This window comes from Glycine max, chromosome 2, assembly GCF_000004515.6.
Source record: "Glycine max cultivar Williams 82 chromosome 2, Glycine_max_v4.0, whole genome shotgun sequence".
Taxonomy (NCBI): Eukaryota; Viridiplantae; Streptophyta; class Magnoliopsida; order Fabales; family Fabaceae; genus Glycine; species Glycine max.
In genome coordinates, this window is record NC_016089.4 from 25,910,799 (window position 1) to 25,926,861 (window position 16,063).

Here is a 16,063-nt window from a genome sequence, read left to right on the forward strand (position 1 = left end):
TGAAGAAAACGAAGAACCAACGATGAATGTTGAAGAACGGTCGAGAATCTTCGCATAATTACTCACGGAAACGTTACGGAAGCGCCTCGGCTTGGATTTTCTTCACCGAAATAATTTTCCTCAGCAATTTCGAGAGAATAAGAAGTGCCAAGAAGGCTCAACCCCTTCTCCCTTCACTCCTCCCCCTATTTATAGCAAAATAGGGGAGGAGCTTGCCACCCAGCTCGCCCAGGCGAGCAAGGTTGCTTCCTCCAGAAGCAACAACCTTTTGGAGGAAGAATCTGGAAGGCCCAAGTGGGCCTGATTCCTATTTGTACCCCCCTTTTTTACTAAATGCACCCCCTCTACCTTTTTTTGGTAATTCTTTTTCCATAACGTTACGAAAATTTACGCATTTCATAACGATACTTATTTTCCTTTCGCAAGGTTACGAGTCCTTACGGATTATGTATTTACTCTTTTTTAGCTTTCGAAGAAGTTACGAAAACTCACGGATTGCGAAAAATACCTCGCGTAAGCCTGCTTCCTTTTGATTTTCGGCACGTCTCGGGACTTCACATATTGTGCAACAAAGGGTGCTAAATATCTCGAAGCGGCCAATCAATGGTTGTATATCATCAAATTATAATCCCCGGACGAAATTAGGGTATGACACCTATTTTAGGGATTTGGTGCCTAATAATACCTATTTTGGGCACCAACAAAGCACAAGGATTTAAGCTCTTACCAACCAAACCCTCATCCAACAACTCCTTTATTTGAGGAATAACCTCAAGCCCAAGAGTTGTGGCAGTGTTAACAAGTGTCTTTTTACAAAGGAGAAGATGTGGAGGTTGTCTAAGAGGGGAAGTTTCTTTAATGTTTGTCTTTATTGCAAAATGACTTTCCTTCTTAGCTAACCTCTTGGAGGAGACACTTACCTCCTTACACTTCTCCTTAACCATTAAAAGGTTGTCCTTCTTCTTAGGGGTAGACTTCTTCACTAGATTCTTCCCCTTTTGCTTCTTCACTTTCACCAGAGGAAGGTGAAGTAGTAGCCTTATCTTGGCTACTATAAATGTCTTGGCCCCTCATAATCATGGTTTTCTTGGTGGGGCATTGAGAAGTAATGTGTCCTCTTCCAAGACATTTAAAGCACTTTATAGAGCAAGTCTTCTCTTGCATACTAGCCTTAGGGGGTTACTTTTCTATTGTCTTCCCTTATCATCTTTTGGCTTAGAAGGTGTTGCCCCTAAGATGCCTTGACCTTGGTCTTTCTTTGGTTAAGATTCAGAGCCATGAGATTTTGAAGTAGACTTCCTTTTAAGTTGTTGCTCTACCCTTATTTCCCAATCTAAGTAAGCCTCTACATTGCCCTTCCTGATGCAATCCTACTCCGCAAGGGCATTGGATAGAAAAACTCCAAGTAGATTGGGCCAGAGATGCAAGAGAAGGCCCTAGGGTTCTTATGAGCCTTAGGGTAGATTTCGGGCCCATGGGCTAAGTACGAGCCCGCTTATCTTTGTAAATATTAGATTAAGGTTTCATTATTTTTGGGCCTTGTATTTAGGGCTCCATAATGTAGGTAGGGTACCCTAGAAATATAGGATTTTTCAGCCCTTGTATTTTAGGGAACCTAGACTAGTTTTTGTATTAGGGGTAGTTTTGTAATTTCACATGCACTAAGTGGATATTTGATGTGTGTGGTTGGAAATAAATTTAATTGAATTGGTAGAAGCCCAATCCAATTAAATTTTAGAGGGGGAGGTGAGCATTTGCTTACTACACCCTATTGCCACATCATATAGTCACACTTTGTGCATGTCCTTCATGCTTTTCATGCCTCATGACACCTAAGCACACTTAGTGGAGAATCTTGGAATTGATCTTGGATTAGTGGGCTGAACCATAACTAAAATTCACTAATCATAATTAGTGAAATTTTGGCTCCAAAGTTTGGCTCCACAAATTCAATTTCAAATTCAAGTGAAATTTGAATTTCCCTCCAATTTTGTGTGACACTTAGGCTATAAATAGAGGTCATGTGTGTGCATTTTTTTCAACTTTGATCATTTGAATATTAAACTTCAGATTTCAAAGCTCATTTAGAGCACAAAATTTCGTGCTCTTCTCTCCCTCTCCCTTCATTCATCTCCTTCTTCCTCCAAGCTCTTATCCATGGCCTCCTATGGTGGTGAGCTTCTTCTAGACTCATCTTCTCCTTGAAGTGGCGTCTCCTCTCTCTCTCCCTTTCTCCATTCCGCTGCCATTCATCTTCCAAGAAGCAAAGGAATCCATTGATGAAGAAGATCCTAGGCCTACAAGCTCCAATGGAGCTTGCATCACTTCCCATGGAAGTTTGGGAGGTTAATGTTAGCCTCTTGAGCCTTTCTTTCCTTTTCTCTCCTATGGGAGTGAGGTCTAAGATGTGACCTATGCCTTCCTTGATAATAGTCACGAAGTTCTTCACTTAGGCTCTTGCAAGAGTCATGACTACTATAGGAGGCATGTTTTTATTTTCTTAACTCTTTTAGTATTTTCCTTTTTTCTTCTTCCCTTATTTGTTCCCTCTCATTTTGATTTATTTCTACCATCTCTGTTCCTTTTTCTTTTCTTTCTAGTTTTTCTTTCCATAACTTAAGGGAACTCAACTCATCTAAGATTCTAGATAGAGGATCCTTATGACTAGTACCCTCACCATTAAAACTAGATGAATGATGACTCATGTTGGTTCCTAAGTTGTGGTTCTTTCTTGTTGGGGGTTTGCTAAAGGTAAAAGCTAGGGTTCCAAAAGAACTCAAGATAAGCGTGATAAGCAAGAAGAAATTATTATGCAATAACAAGATAAACTAGGCGTGACTAGTAAAGAAAACAAGCTATGAAAGTAAGCAAGAAATTAAAGTGCAAGAAATGTAAACTAGGCGAATCCTAAGAGTGTTTGGATGACCTTAAAGGTTCCTAACAAAACACTCACTATCCTAAGGGAAAATTGCCTAAAATTATTACACACAAATGGAAGTTTGGTAACCTATTGGAGGCTCCCAACACACTTCCAATGGAAGGCCTTTTTGTTACAAATTTTGAAAGCAAAGACGTAAGTAAATTGCCAATTACAAAGTTACAAAAATGTCCTCAATTTTGGTGGATGTTCTCTCTTTCAAGTTTCACTAAATTTGGAGTGCTTCTTAGTCCAATAGCTCCTAAGGTGGTTGGCCCCTGGCTTCTTGACTCAAATTCTTCAAGGGATGGCACCTATCCTTCTTTCCAATTCCCTATATGGAAACTCACAAACAAGGAAACAAAGAGACAAGCAATAACCAAAGACTAAAAAATGAAATGAAAGATAAACCAATAGATTTTTAAGAAGACAAATTTTCAAAGATTATTCAACAATTAAAGCAATGAAAAGCACATAAAAGCAAGCTAGGACTCAAAAAAGAAACCTAGAATGACTCTAGAGTAGAGTAAAAAAAATCTATAAAAAAAGACTCAAGCAACCTCTAGTTTTGGTACTTGTTTTCACACTACTTTTCAATTGAAATTTTAGAACTATGATTGGTCTAAAATAGGCACTAATTATAGAACAAATTTTGAGCCAAAACATCAAGCACAACTCCCTTTCACTTTTTTTTTTTAATTTTTCCTGGACACTGATTTTCCTACCAACTTGTATGATGTTTCTTATTTTTTTTTTCCTTTTATCCAAATCACTTGGTTATTTTTTTTATAATTTTGTTCTAGATGTCTAGAAAATTCAATAAAACTTTCAGCTCAAAATTCACAGTGACCAATTCCCAATAATATTTACAAGTTCGTATGTTTAAGATGCCAGCACCAGCGATTTCAGGCTTCGAATTTGTTAAGCATGATATATTGATTGCCTAGGGCTCACTAGGCTTGTTTACCATAGTTTTAGGAGTTCAATATACACTTAGGATCAAAATTCCAGCAATCAATTCAATCACCAAAACACAAATTCACAATAGACACAATCATAGGGAAACCTAAAAAGTTCAAGAAAACGGTTCACAATCAAAGACTCTCTAAGAATTATGCTTGAACATGTCAAGGACTAATTAACATGAAATATTTGACTCAAATAAAATAATAGGCTAAAAGAATTTCATACACTCATGAACAAATGATTTAGAAAAAGAAACAAGAAAAATAAAATTCAGCACAACATGAGGAATCTTATGTGACAAGTTTCATGACTAGACATGACTTCTATGACAAAACTACAATAGGTGAACAAGTTACTCTAGATTTTTGAGGTTTTCTTCTAATTTAATGTTTTTGTAAGAATTTTATGGTTTAGGTTTCAACCACAAAAAATAGCAAAACAAAACTCAAAGGGACCTAAACTCAACATAATTCATGGTTCAAGAACAAGAACAAGAAATTTGAACCATAGAAAATCAAATCTAGCTTCTATAGCAAGTTTAATCGGTGTAAATTCTAAAGAATCATGTTAACAAAATTTAGCACAAGACATGTGAGTAGATACATGGAGGAAAATGAAGAAACAACAATGGAGGAGAAAGTAAAGCTAAAAATTAATTGAGGTTTAAGGAGCACCTACTTGAAGCTCTTGCGCTCTGATACCACTTGATGGAAGCTTGCTTGAGAAGCTTCTATGGAGGCTGGATCTTTGAGCTTCAATAAGGTCCTTCAATGGTGATTTTCCACCATGGAGTTACAACGGAAGATAAAGGAGAAGATGTGAGAAGAGGCGCCATCCACTAGGGAATAAGCCATGGAAGGAGAAACTTCACCACCAAGAGAGTGTCTTGGATAAGAAGCTTAGAGAGGAAGCTTCGATGGAGGAAGAGAATGAGAGATAGAGAGATAAATTGTCATGGAAAATTGAAGGAAGAAAGGGAGAGAAGTTGAACTTTGAAGTGTGTCTCACAAGACTCTCATTCATCAAAGTTGTGATAAGTGTTAGACATGTTTCTATTCATTTCATGTGAATCTAAGAGGAATATTCCAAGGATTTGCCAAAGGCACATTAGCATATTTCAAGAATATGCCAAAGGCATCTTAGCATATTCTCTTTATATGTCAAAGATATCTTAGCATATTCCCTTTAGATGCCACAAGAATAAAAGGTGTGACTCTAGTACATGGGAAAGGAATATTGCACAAGAATATTCCAAGAATATGCCAAAGACATCTTAGCATATTCCTTGAGAATCTAGAGGGGGGGGGGGGGGGGGGACTACACAAACCCCTCCAATAGCTAAGGTCACCCCCATGCCAAAATACATGAAAATAAAAAAAGTCCCTACTACAAAGACTACTCAAAATGCCCTGAAATACAAGGTTAAAACCATATACTGCTAAGGTAACCTTAACTCGTAGGGTAGGGTGTTCTTAATTTTAACGTACCCTACAAAACTTAAATGGCCAAAATACAAGGCCCAAAAGAAGGAAAAAATATTCTAATATTTACAAAGAAAAGTGGGCTTATACTTAGCCCATGGGCCCAAAATCTACCCTAAGGCTCATGAGAACCCTAGGGCCTTCTCCTGCATCTCTGGCCCAATCTTCTTAAAGTCTTCTATCCAATGCCCTTGGGGTAAGGATTGCATTAGGAAGTATATTAAGCTGCCAGTGTTTCTTTGGAGAACTAAAACCACCTTTGGTAGAACTGCTCATTAAAAAAATAGCACTGCTCATGTTTTTACTGATTGCCATACCATAAGAGCAGAAATTTAATAGTGAAAGTGTTGTCGATTTATTATTTGTGAAAATAATTACATAATCTAAATCATTTGTCAACCTCTCTCTGCCACACAGACTACAATAGATCCTTTTGTTTCTATAAGGTACTTGAGATAACTCAACACTCCACGAGGTCCATGTAAATTGAAAGAAACCATTGAACCACAACAAGAACTTGCATCAATATATCAGTATGACAAAGAAAGAGTGTTCTAACCAATTTTTATCATATATACCTTAGGAATCAGACATATGTCAATCTGTCCACTAGCTAAGGAAGCATGCATTGCTATGAATCCTCTATCACGACCCATCAATTCCATAATACCAATTCCATGATATGCACTATGTGCCTAATAAAATGAAAGAAGATATGCAAATATTGTAATATTTACCAACAAGAAAATATCAATGTCTTTAGTAAAATTGACTCAGAATGTTAAGTAACTTACCTCAACGTATGCAGAATTTATTTCTCTTTGTGCTTCCTCAATCGTAGTATCGAAGCCAAAAGTTTTGTCCATCAATATAATACCATTAATGTGGCTCCATGTAGAGCTTGTAGGCCTTGGATCTTCTTCATCAATGAAGTCTTTTGCTTCTTGAAGATCAATGGCAGCGGAATAGAAAAGGAGAAACGGTGATTGAAGATGCCACTTCAAGGAGAAGATGAGTCAAGAACAAGCTCACCACCATATGAAGCCATGGACAAGAGCTTGAAGGTAGGAGAAGATGAGTGGAGGGACAGGGAGAGAGAGGAACGAAATTTTGAGAAAGAAGAGGGAGAATGAGGTATGAACTTTGAAGTATAATTTCTCAAATGATCAAAGTTGTCAAAATACACACACGAGGCCTCTATTATAGCCTAAGAGTCACACAAAATTGGAGGAAAATTTGAATTTCTATTCAAATTTTACTTGAATTTGAATTTGAATTTATGGAGCCAAACTTTTACTAATTATAATTGGTGAATTTCAGCTATGGTTCAACCCACTAATCCAAGATTCTCCACTAAGTATGCTTAGGTGTCATGAGGCATGTAAAACATGAAAGACATGCACAAAGTGTGACTATATGATGTGACAATGAGGTGTAACAAGCAAATGCTCACCTCCCCCCTCCCTCTTAGGCTGGTCTGAGATTTAATTGGATGTAGCTTCTCCCAATTCAATTAAATTTTCTCCCAGCACACACAACAAATAGTGCACTTAATGCATGTGAAATTACAAAACTACCCCTAATACAAAAACTAATTTAGGTGCCCTAAAATAAAAGGACTGAAAAATCCTACATTACTAGGGTACCTGTTTTCACCCCTAGGAATACTACTTGTTTGTGTGGGTGCAAAATCTACCGACAAGTGCACCGGATCGTCAAGTAAATAATTAAAACGGAAAGATCCGAGTATCGAACTCAAGGAACCTGTTTTACTTGGAAAAGTGTCATTCAAAATACAGTTGTTTGTAAAAAGAATTAAGTATCATGAATTGAAAACAAAGGTATATCTATGGTAATCAAAGAAACAGTAAACATGAACAATTGAGTGTGAAAACAAATAAGTAAAAGCGTTGGGTCCTTCCACCGAGATACTTTATGCCATTAGGGTTTTTCACTATTTGAAATTATTCCTGTGTTCTATGCCGAGGACAAAAATACCAACACTGATGTCTCGTGAGTTTGGACTAATTTAAACTAAGCTTCGTTCGCAGATGTCTCTTGTTGAACTTAGCCTAATTTAAACAGTATTATAAGCACAACATAATAAAAACTAGAACCCTGCACACTATGTCTAGCACTACAGTTATCTAGCCCTACTCTATCAAGTTCCAAGGAAACAATACATTTGTCAATGCATAAGTTCCTAACAACACACACCAATGGGTGATCAAACCACAAGCATGCATACAATAAGCTTAGATAGAAACATTGAACACATGAAAATAACCTCAAATAGATAATAAAAATATTTACATCAAGTGCTCAGTACAAATTCCTAACAAAGGATTTTAGCCCTCCATTACAAGGGAGCAGCTTTCACAAATAGGAGAAGGGTTTTAGAGAAAATACCATATTACAAAGCAGTGGGGATGTCTCCTCCACCTCTAAGAACCTAGAAAATAAATCTAAAACATATAATCTACCTAAAAGTTAGGACCTTTGCTTCCTTGCTCAACTTTTCCTTTGTTTTCTACACATAATTCACAGTCAATTCAAACCTCTTTCACATCATCACGCTCTCTCTTTTTTTTTTTCTGTGCCAATCAGGCTTTAAAAGGGCTTTCTGACCTCAAAGTCGCACTTAGTGCCATTCTCGCGCTTAGCGCGAGTAAGTGATATTTGGCTTAGCACCAATCTTGTGCTTAGCGTAGAAGAGACAGCTGTAACACCCTGATATATATCTCTATATATTATTAGTAATTATGCTTGATGTTTGATTATATTTGTTGTGTTATTTTTTTCCGTAATTATTTTCAAGGAGGTTAATTTAGTTAATAGAGGGTTGTGGGTAGATAAGGATCTAGCTTCTCAAAGAAGCCTATTGAGAAAACTTCTCAAAGAAGCCACGAGGAAGCCTCTTAATGAAGCTTCTTGAGGAAGATGTCTGGAGTGTGTGCGAAGCTTCCATTCCCGAGAGCATTTCTCACTTGAGCGTTTCAGCCTTTGCTTTCGTGTAGCTTAGGAAAAACGCCATTTCTTCTCCTTTCTTTCTTCCAAAGTCATTTCTAACGTCCCAAGCACTTTCTCCATCACCCACAGCCACGATTAGCCACCACAAACCACCGTTGTTCTCCATTGAAACCCCACACCGAGGGGAACCCTTCAACCGTAGTGAAATTTTCCAACTTGGCTAGCGATTTCGGTAGAGAATGAAACCCTAATCTGACCTTTCATTTTCCTTTGAGGTAACCATGATTCCATGTTTGTTTCAGCTTGTCTTTGCATCTTTTATGACTTTGGAACCACCATTGCATGTTTTACGCTTCCTTGGTAAAACCCAAAATGCTCTCAGCTCTTTCATGAAGTAACATGGGTGTTTGACCCAGAGCATTGTTGTTAGCTTTGTTTTTGAAAATCCATATTAAGTCTCCTTCATTTTGATGGTAGAGGCTTGTGTGGAACCAATGAGCAAGGACGAAGAAGAAATCTTTAAGTGACACGATGAGGAACCCGCGGGGTAGCTCACGATAGGTGAGGGGAGTTTATTATAAAATTTACAGTTTTAACACCATAGCTAGGGTCAGGGAACCTAGCTATGAGGATATATGCCTGTCCCTGTTGCATGCTGATTTTTCTTTCAAGAAAATTATGTTTTTAACTAACGGAATGCGATATAATTGTCCTTGATATGCATGCTGGTTTTTAGGGAAAACTATGTTTTTGACAAATGGGATGTGTTATATATATTTATTATGATGAATGAAATTGTTGTCTTTAGTTGACTTGTGTTGGTTAAAGACCTGGGCAGTGTGAACCTCAGGCATGAAAGTAACATGTATGTGCGGAATGCAATTTATTGTTGATGTTGCTAATGATGATTTTAATCGTTGTGTGGTGATGTTGATAATTTTGATGATATTGATTTGAGATGATGTTGTAGATAAGACTATGTCAACATGAATTGATGTTATTGTTAATGATTATGTGAATATGAAATGAGGTTGTTATTGTTGTTGATAATGTCATTGAGACGAGATGATGTCTATGTTGAGAATGATATGTGTCGCAACCTACCCTTTTACGGGCGAGCGAGGCGAGGCTCACGGGTGCGTCTTCCAAAGGAGGAAAATGCGCGGAGTCGCCACCAACGTTTATTTGTGGAAAACGTCAGAAAAACCGAAGGAAACCGGTCATGAAGAATATTCCAGATTCAGGAGTTGTATTTACATTTGAGGAAGGTATTAGCACCTCTCAGAACTTCCGTGTGGGGATCGCGGACGAGTATGCCCAAGTATACGTGGAAAAAGAGGCTAGAGGAAGGGTGATCGACTCTTTACACCAAGAGGCAACCATGTGGATGGATCGGTTTGCTCTTACCTTGAACGGGAGTCAAGAACTTCCGCGCTTGTTAGCCAAGGCCAAGGCGATGGCGGACACCTACTCCGCCCCCGAAGAGACTCATGGGCTTCTCGGCTATTGTCAGCATATGATAGACTTAATGGCCCACATAATTAGAAATCGTTAGGAAACTTGTATGGTCTCTCAGACCTTGACTAGATACGACTTTCTTTTTGAAATAAAATGAGTTGGTCCCATGTTTCTACTCCAAAAAGCTTGTGCAAATCAAATCACTCCTACATTTCATCTCTAGCATACATTTTCTTTCTTTCTTTACCCACTCCTCACGTTTGGTTTTTTAGGGAAAAACACCATAACTAAACGCGCCACAAGGCATCCCTATCGCACCAGATCCAAATCTAGAACGATGGGTGATCAAGAGGAGACACAGGAACAGATGAAAGCCGACATGTCGACTCTGAAAGAACAAATGGCCTCCATGATGGAGGCCATGTTAGGTATGAGGCAGCTCATGGAGAAGAACGCGGCCACCGCTGCCGCTGTCAGTTCGGCTGCCGAAGCAGACCCGACTCTCTTGGCAACTGCGCACCATCCTCCCTCAAACATAGTAGGACGGGGAAGGGACACACTGGGGCACGATGGCAGCCCTCACCTGGGATACAACCGAGCGGCTTACCCTTATGGATTGCCGCCCAACTACTCACCACCCGTCTTGCAAGACGATGCGGGCCATATTGCTTCTCCCGTCCTTGAAAGAGAGCCTCCTCAACAGCCCGAAGAAGTCCACAAAGACCCTCAAGACTATGCTCGAAGGGATGTCGAGTTCTATCCCCCGATCCCCGAAGGGCCGGCACCCAGCACGTTGCCTCAGCCCAACATCGCAACACAACCAATAGTTTTGTCCACGGAAGGACCGTCCCCGGCAACTGAAGAAAGGAGGAAGCTCGATCTCCTTGAGGAAAGCTTGAGGGCCGTGGAAGGATTTGGGGACTATCCGTTCGCAGACATGACGGATCTTTGCTTAGTACCCGATGTTGTTATCCCCCCGAAGTTCAAAGTGCCGGACTTCGACAAGTATAAAGGGACGACTTGTCCCAAAAACCATCTCAAGATGTACTGCCGCAAGATGGGCGCACACTCTAAGGATAAGAAGCTATTAATACACTTCTTTCAAGATAGCTTGGCCGGAGCCGCGGTAGTGTGGTACACTAATTTGGAAGCTTCCCGTATCCGTACTTGGAAGGATCTGATTACTGCCTTCCTAAGGCAATATCAGTACAATTCCGATATGGCTCCCGACCGCACTCAACTGCAGAATATGTTCAAGAAAGAGGGTGAAACCTTTAAAGAATACGCGCAGCGGTGGAGAGATTTGGCGGCACAAGTAGCTCCTCCCATGGTTGAGAGAGAGATGATCACCATGACGGTAGACACTCTGCCAGTGTTCTACTATGAGAAGCTAGTAGGTTATACGCCATCCAGCTTTGCGGACCTAGTATTCGCCGGGGAAAGAATCGAGGTAGGATTGAAAAGAGGAAAGTTTGATTACGTTTCCTCCACGAGTGCGAATGCCAAAAGAATCGGGGCAACAGGGGCAAAAAGGAAGGAAGGAGATGCCCATGCCGTCTCTTCAACACCCGCGTGGGTCAAACCCCAGCAAACACCTCATGGTACCCATCAGTACGCGCAACATCATCCGAGCTTCTCGGCTCATACCGGGAACGCCTCTAGTTCAACACCCGTGCAGCCTAAGGCACCCACCCAGAGGGAAGCTACCCAAGTTCCAACTCCGAACACGACTCGCCCGGCCGGTAATTCCAACACGACAAGGAACTTCCCTCCGAGGCCATTTCAAGAATTCACCCCACTCCCAATGACGTACGAAGACCTCTTGCCATCCCTCATCGCCAATCATTTGGCCGTGGTAACTCCCGGAAGGGTCCTCCAACCCCCTTTCCCAAAGTGGTATGACCCTAATGCAACTTGCAAGTACCATGGGGGTGTCCCGGGACATTCCGTTGAAAAATGCTTGGCCCTTAAATACAAGGTCCAACATTTGATGGATGCTGGATGGCTGACCTTCCAAGAGGATCGGCCCAATGTGCGAACCAACCCGCTCGCCAATCATGGAGGGGGAGCAATTAACGCCATTGAGTCCAATAGACCGCGCGAGTCTAAACCTTTAAGGGATGTGGCAACCCCTAGGAGGTTTATCTTTGAGGCCCTACAAAAGGGAGGTGTGATTCCCCATAGTGGGTGTAAGGAGGATTCCTGTTTGCTGCATTCCAGCGAGCTGCATGACATGGAGACGTGTTTGGGAGTAGAGGAATTGTTACAGCGGATGATAGATCAAGGTCGACTGGAAGTCGGCAGTGAAGGAAAAGAAGAGCAGCATATATGCATGCAGTCCACGGATGGGAGCAGTGTTGCGAAGCCCAAACCCTTAGTGATATACTTCACTAAAAGCGCAGCTTCGCAAAAGCCCGGACACCCCTTAGCAGCCAAACCTGTTCCTTTCCCATACCAAAGTAGCCACGCAGTACCATGGAGATATACACCTCCGAGGGAGAAGGAAGAAGAAGCCACCGATGTCAGCTCGTTGTCAGCTAAAGTAACAAATATCACGGGACTGAGTGGTGTGACCCGTAGTGGCTGTGTGTTCGCGCCTCCGGACCTACCAGTCCAACCCGCGGACGTCAAAGGAAAAGGAAAAGTGGTGGAGGAACAAGATGGCGAAGCACCCCACGCTTCGAATAAAGATATTCCGGCAAAAGGCCTTCCGGAGAAGAAGGATGGTAAAAAGGAGGTGTCGCTAGAGGAAGCCAGCGAGTTCCTCCATATAATTCAGCAGAGCGAATTCAAGGTTATCGAATAGCTCAACAAAACTCCGGCCAGGGTCTCGCTGTTGGAGTTACTTATGAGCTTCGAGCCTCATCGGGCTCTGCTAGTAAAAGTTCTGAACGAGGCCCATGTGGCCCAAGATATCTCGGTAGAAGGTTTCGAAGGGCTGGTCAACAATATCACTGCCAACAACTATCTTGCCTTCACCGAAGAAGAAATCCCCGCCGAGGGGAGAGGGCATAATAAGGCTTTGCACGTATCAGTCAAGTGTATGGACCATGTCGTAGCCAAAGTGCTCATCGATAATGGCTCCAGTTTAAACGTGATGCCTAAGAGCACTTTGGAGAAATTACCCTTTAATGCTTCCCACTTAAAGCCGAGTTCAATGGTGGTTTGTGCCTTCGACGGCACTCGCCGAGAGGTTAGGGGAGAGATCGATCTCCCAGTACAAATAGGCCCTCACACCTGTCAAGTCACCTTCCAAATAATGGATATTAACCCCCCCTACAGCTGTCTGTTGGGGCGCCCGTGGATCGACTCAGTGGGAGTTGTGCCCTCTACACTCCACCAAAAGTTGAAATTCGTAGTGGAGGGGCATTTGGTCATCGTGTCAGGCGAGGAAGACATCTTGGTGAGCTGCCCATCCTCTATGCCTTATGTAGAAGCCGCAGAAGAATCGTTAGAAACCGCTTTCCAGTCTTTTGAGGTGGTCAGCATTTCCTCCGTGGACTCCTTCTCTGGGCAGCCTTGCCTGTCCGATGCAGCAATAATGATGGCCCGAGTTATGTTGGGGAACGGTTACGAACCCGGAATGGGTTTAGGCAAAGACAACGGCGGCATAACTAGCTTGATAAATGCCAAAGGAAATCGTGGGAAGTATGGTTTAGGCTATAAACCCACTCAGGCAGATATAAAGAGAAGCATTGTGGGAAGAAAGAGCGGTGGTCAAAGCTCGCGGTTGAGGCAAGAAAGTGAAGGAAGCCCGCCCTGCCACATAAGTAGAAGCTTTATAAGTGCGGGTCTGGGAGACAAAGGTCAAGTGGTCGCGATATGCGAAGATGATGTTCCGAGTACATTGGATTTGGTACGACTATGCCCTCCTGATTTCCAGCTGGGAAATTGGCGAGTGGAGGAACGCCCCGGCATTTACGCAACGATCATAATGTAAACCTTTACGGTTTTAAAAGCTCTATAGTTGGGCCTAGGCTTTAGAGTTTTTCTTTTGTTAAGGCTTTGTGTCTTTTGTTTTTGAATTTATAATACAAGGATCTTTCTTCATCTGTTCCTACGTCTCTACCCATTCTCATTCATTTGCATGTTTACTTCTTTATTTCTGAAATGGCAGATCCGATGACGAGTCCCCCAAAGGTACTAATACCTGGGACCCGCTTATCAACTTCAAGCAAGAAACGAATCAAACGGAAGATGAAGGGAACGAGGATGTGGGACTTCCCCCAGAATTAGAAAGGATGGTCGCCCATGAGGACCAAGAAATGGGGCCTCATCAAGAAGAGACAGAACTGGTAGACTTGGGAATTGGCAGTTGAAAAAGAGAAGTAAAGATAGGCACAGGTATTACCGCACCTATCCGTGAAGAATTAATAATCCTGCTAAGAGACTACCAAGACATCTTTGCTTGGTCATACCAAGATATGCCCGGTTTGAGTTCTGACATTGTACAGCACCGATTACCTCTAAATCCCGAGTGTCCCCCGGTAAAGCAGAAACTGAGAAGGATGAAGCCCGAAACATCCTTGAAGATAAAAGAAGAAGTGAAGAAGCAATTTGACGCTGGATTTCTGGCCATCGCTCGGTATCCAGAATGGGTTGCCAACATCGTACCAGTCCCTAAGAAAGATGGGAAAGTACGAATGTGTGTGGATTATCGGGACTTGAATCGGGCCAGTCCCAAGGACAATTTTCCTTTAACACACATCGATATCCTCGTAGATAACACGGCCAATTTCGCTTTATTTTCCTTCATGGGCGGTTTCTCCGGTTACAATCAGATAAAGATGGCGCCCGAGGATATGGAAAAGACTACTTTCGTCACCCTGTGGGGGACGTTCTGTTACAAGGTGATGTCCTTTGGACTCAAGAATGTCGGGGCAACTTATCAATGGGCCATGGTAGCTTTGTTCCATGATATGATGCATCAAGAGATCGAGGTCTACGTGGACGACATAATTGCTAAATCTAAATCTGAGGAAGAACACCTTGTCAACCTGCGGAAGTTGTTCGAAAGGCTTAAGAAATATCAATTAAGGTTGAACCCCGCCAAGTGTACTTTTGGGGTCAAATCAGGGAAATTGCTTGGTTTCATTGTAAGCCAGAAAGGGATAGAGGTAGACCCCGAAAAGGTGAAGGCTATCCTTGAGATGCCGGAACCACGTACTGAGAGGCAAGTCCGAGGTTTCCTGGGACGCTTGAATTATATTGCCAAATTTATATCGCAGCTCACCGCCATTTGTGAGCCGTTGTTCAAACTCTTACGCAAAAACCAAACTGATCGTTGGAATGAGAATTGCCAAGAGGCTTTTGGAAGGATCAAGAAGTGCCTTATGAATCCTCCCGTGCTTATGCCACCAGTACCTGGAAGGCCTCTCATTTTGTACATGACAATCTTGGACGAGTCAATGGGGTGTATGCTGGGGCAACATGACAAATCTGGGAAGAAAGAGCGCGCTGTTTACTACCTAAGTAAGAAGTTCACAACCTGTGAAATGAACTACTCCTTGCTCGAAAGAACGTGTTGTGCTTTAGTATGGGCATCCCATCGTCTAAGGCAGTACATGCTGAGCCATACTACCTGGTTTATATCCAAGATGGACCCGGTTAAGTACATCTTTGAAAAGCCAGCTCTCACGGGACGAATCGCCCGGTGGCAAGTCCTGCTATCCGAGTTTGATATAGTCTACGTCACCTAAAAGGCGATAAAAGGAAGCGCCTTAGCAGATTATTTGGCTCAACAGCCTCTTAACGACTATCAGCCCATGCATCCTGAATTCCCTGATGAGGACATCATGGCCTTGTTTGAGAAAAAATTGGACGAAGATCATGACAAATGGACCGTATGGTTTGACGGAGCATCAAACATTCTAGGCCATGGCGTTGGGGCAGTATTGGTCTCTCCGGACAATCAATGTGTACCCTTCACAGCCAGGCTAGGATTCGACTGCACCAACAACATGGCCGAATATGAAGCATGTGCCCTAGCCGTCCAGGCAGCGATTGACTCCAATGTCAAACTACTCAAGGTGTACGGCGACTCGACATTGGTAATCCATCAGCTGAGAGGGGAATGGGAAACTAGAGATCCCAAGCTGATACCCTACAAAGCCTATATCAAGGAATTGGCTAAAACCTTCGATGAGATCTCCTTCCATCATGTTCCCCGCGAGGAAAATCAAATGGCGGATGCACTTGCTACTTTGGCGTCTATGTTCCAGCTAACGCCGCACGGGGATCTACCCTACATTGAATTTTGGTGTCGTGGCAA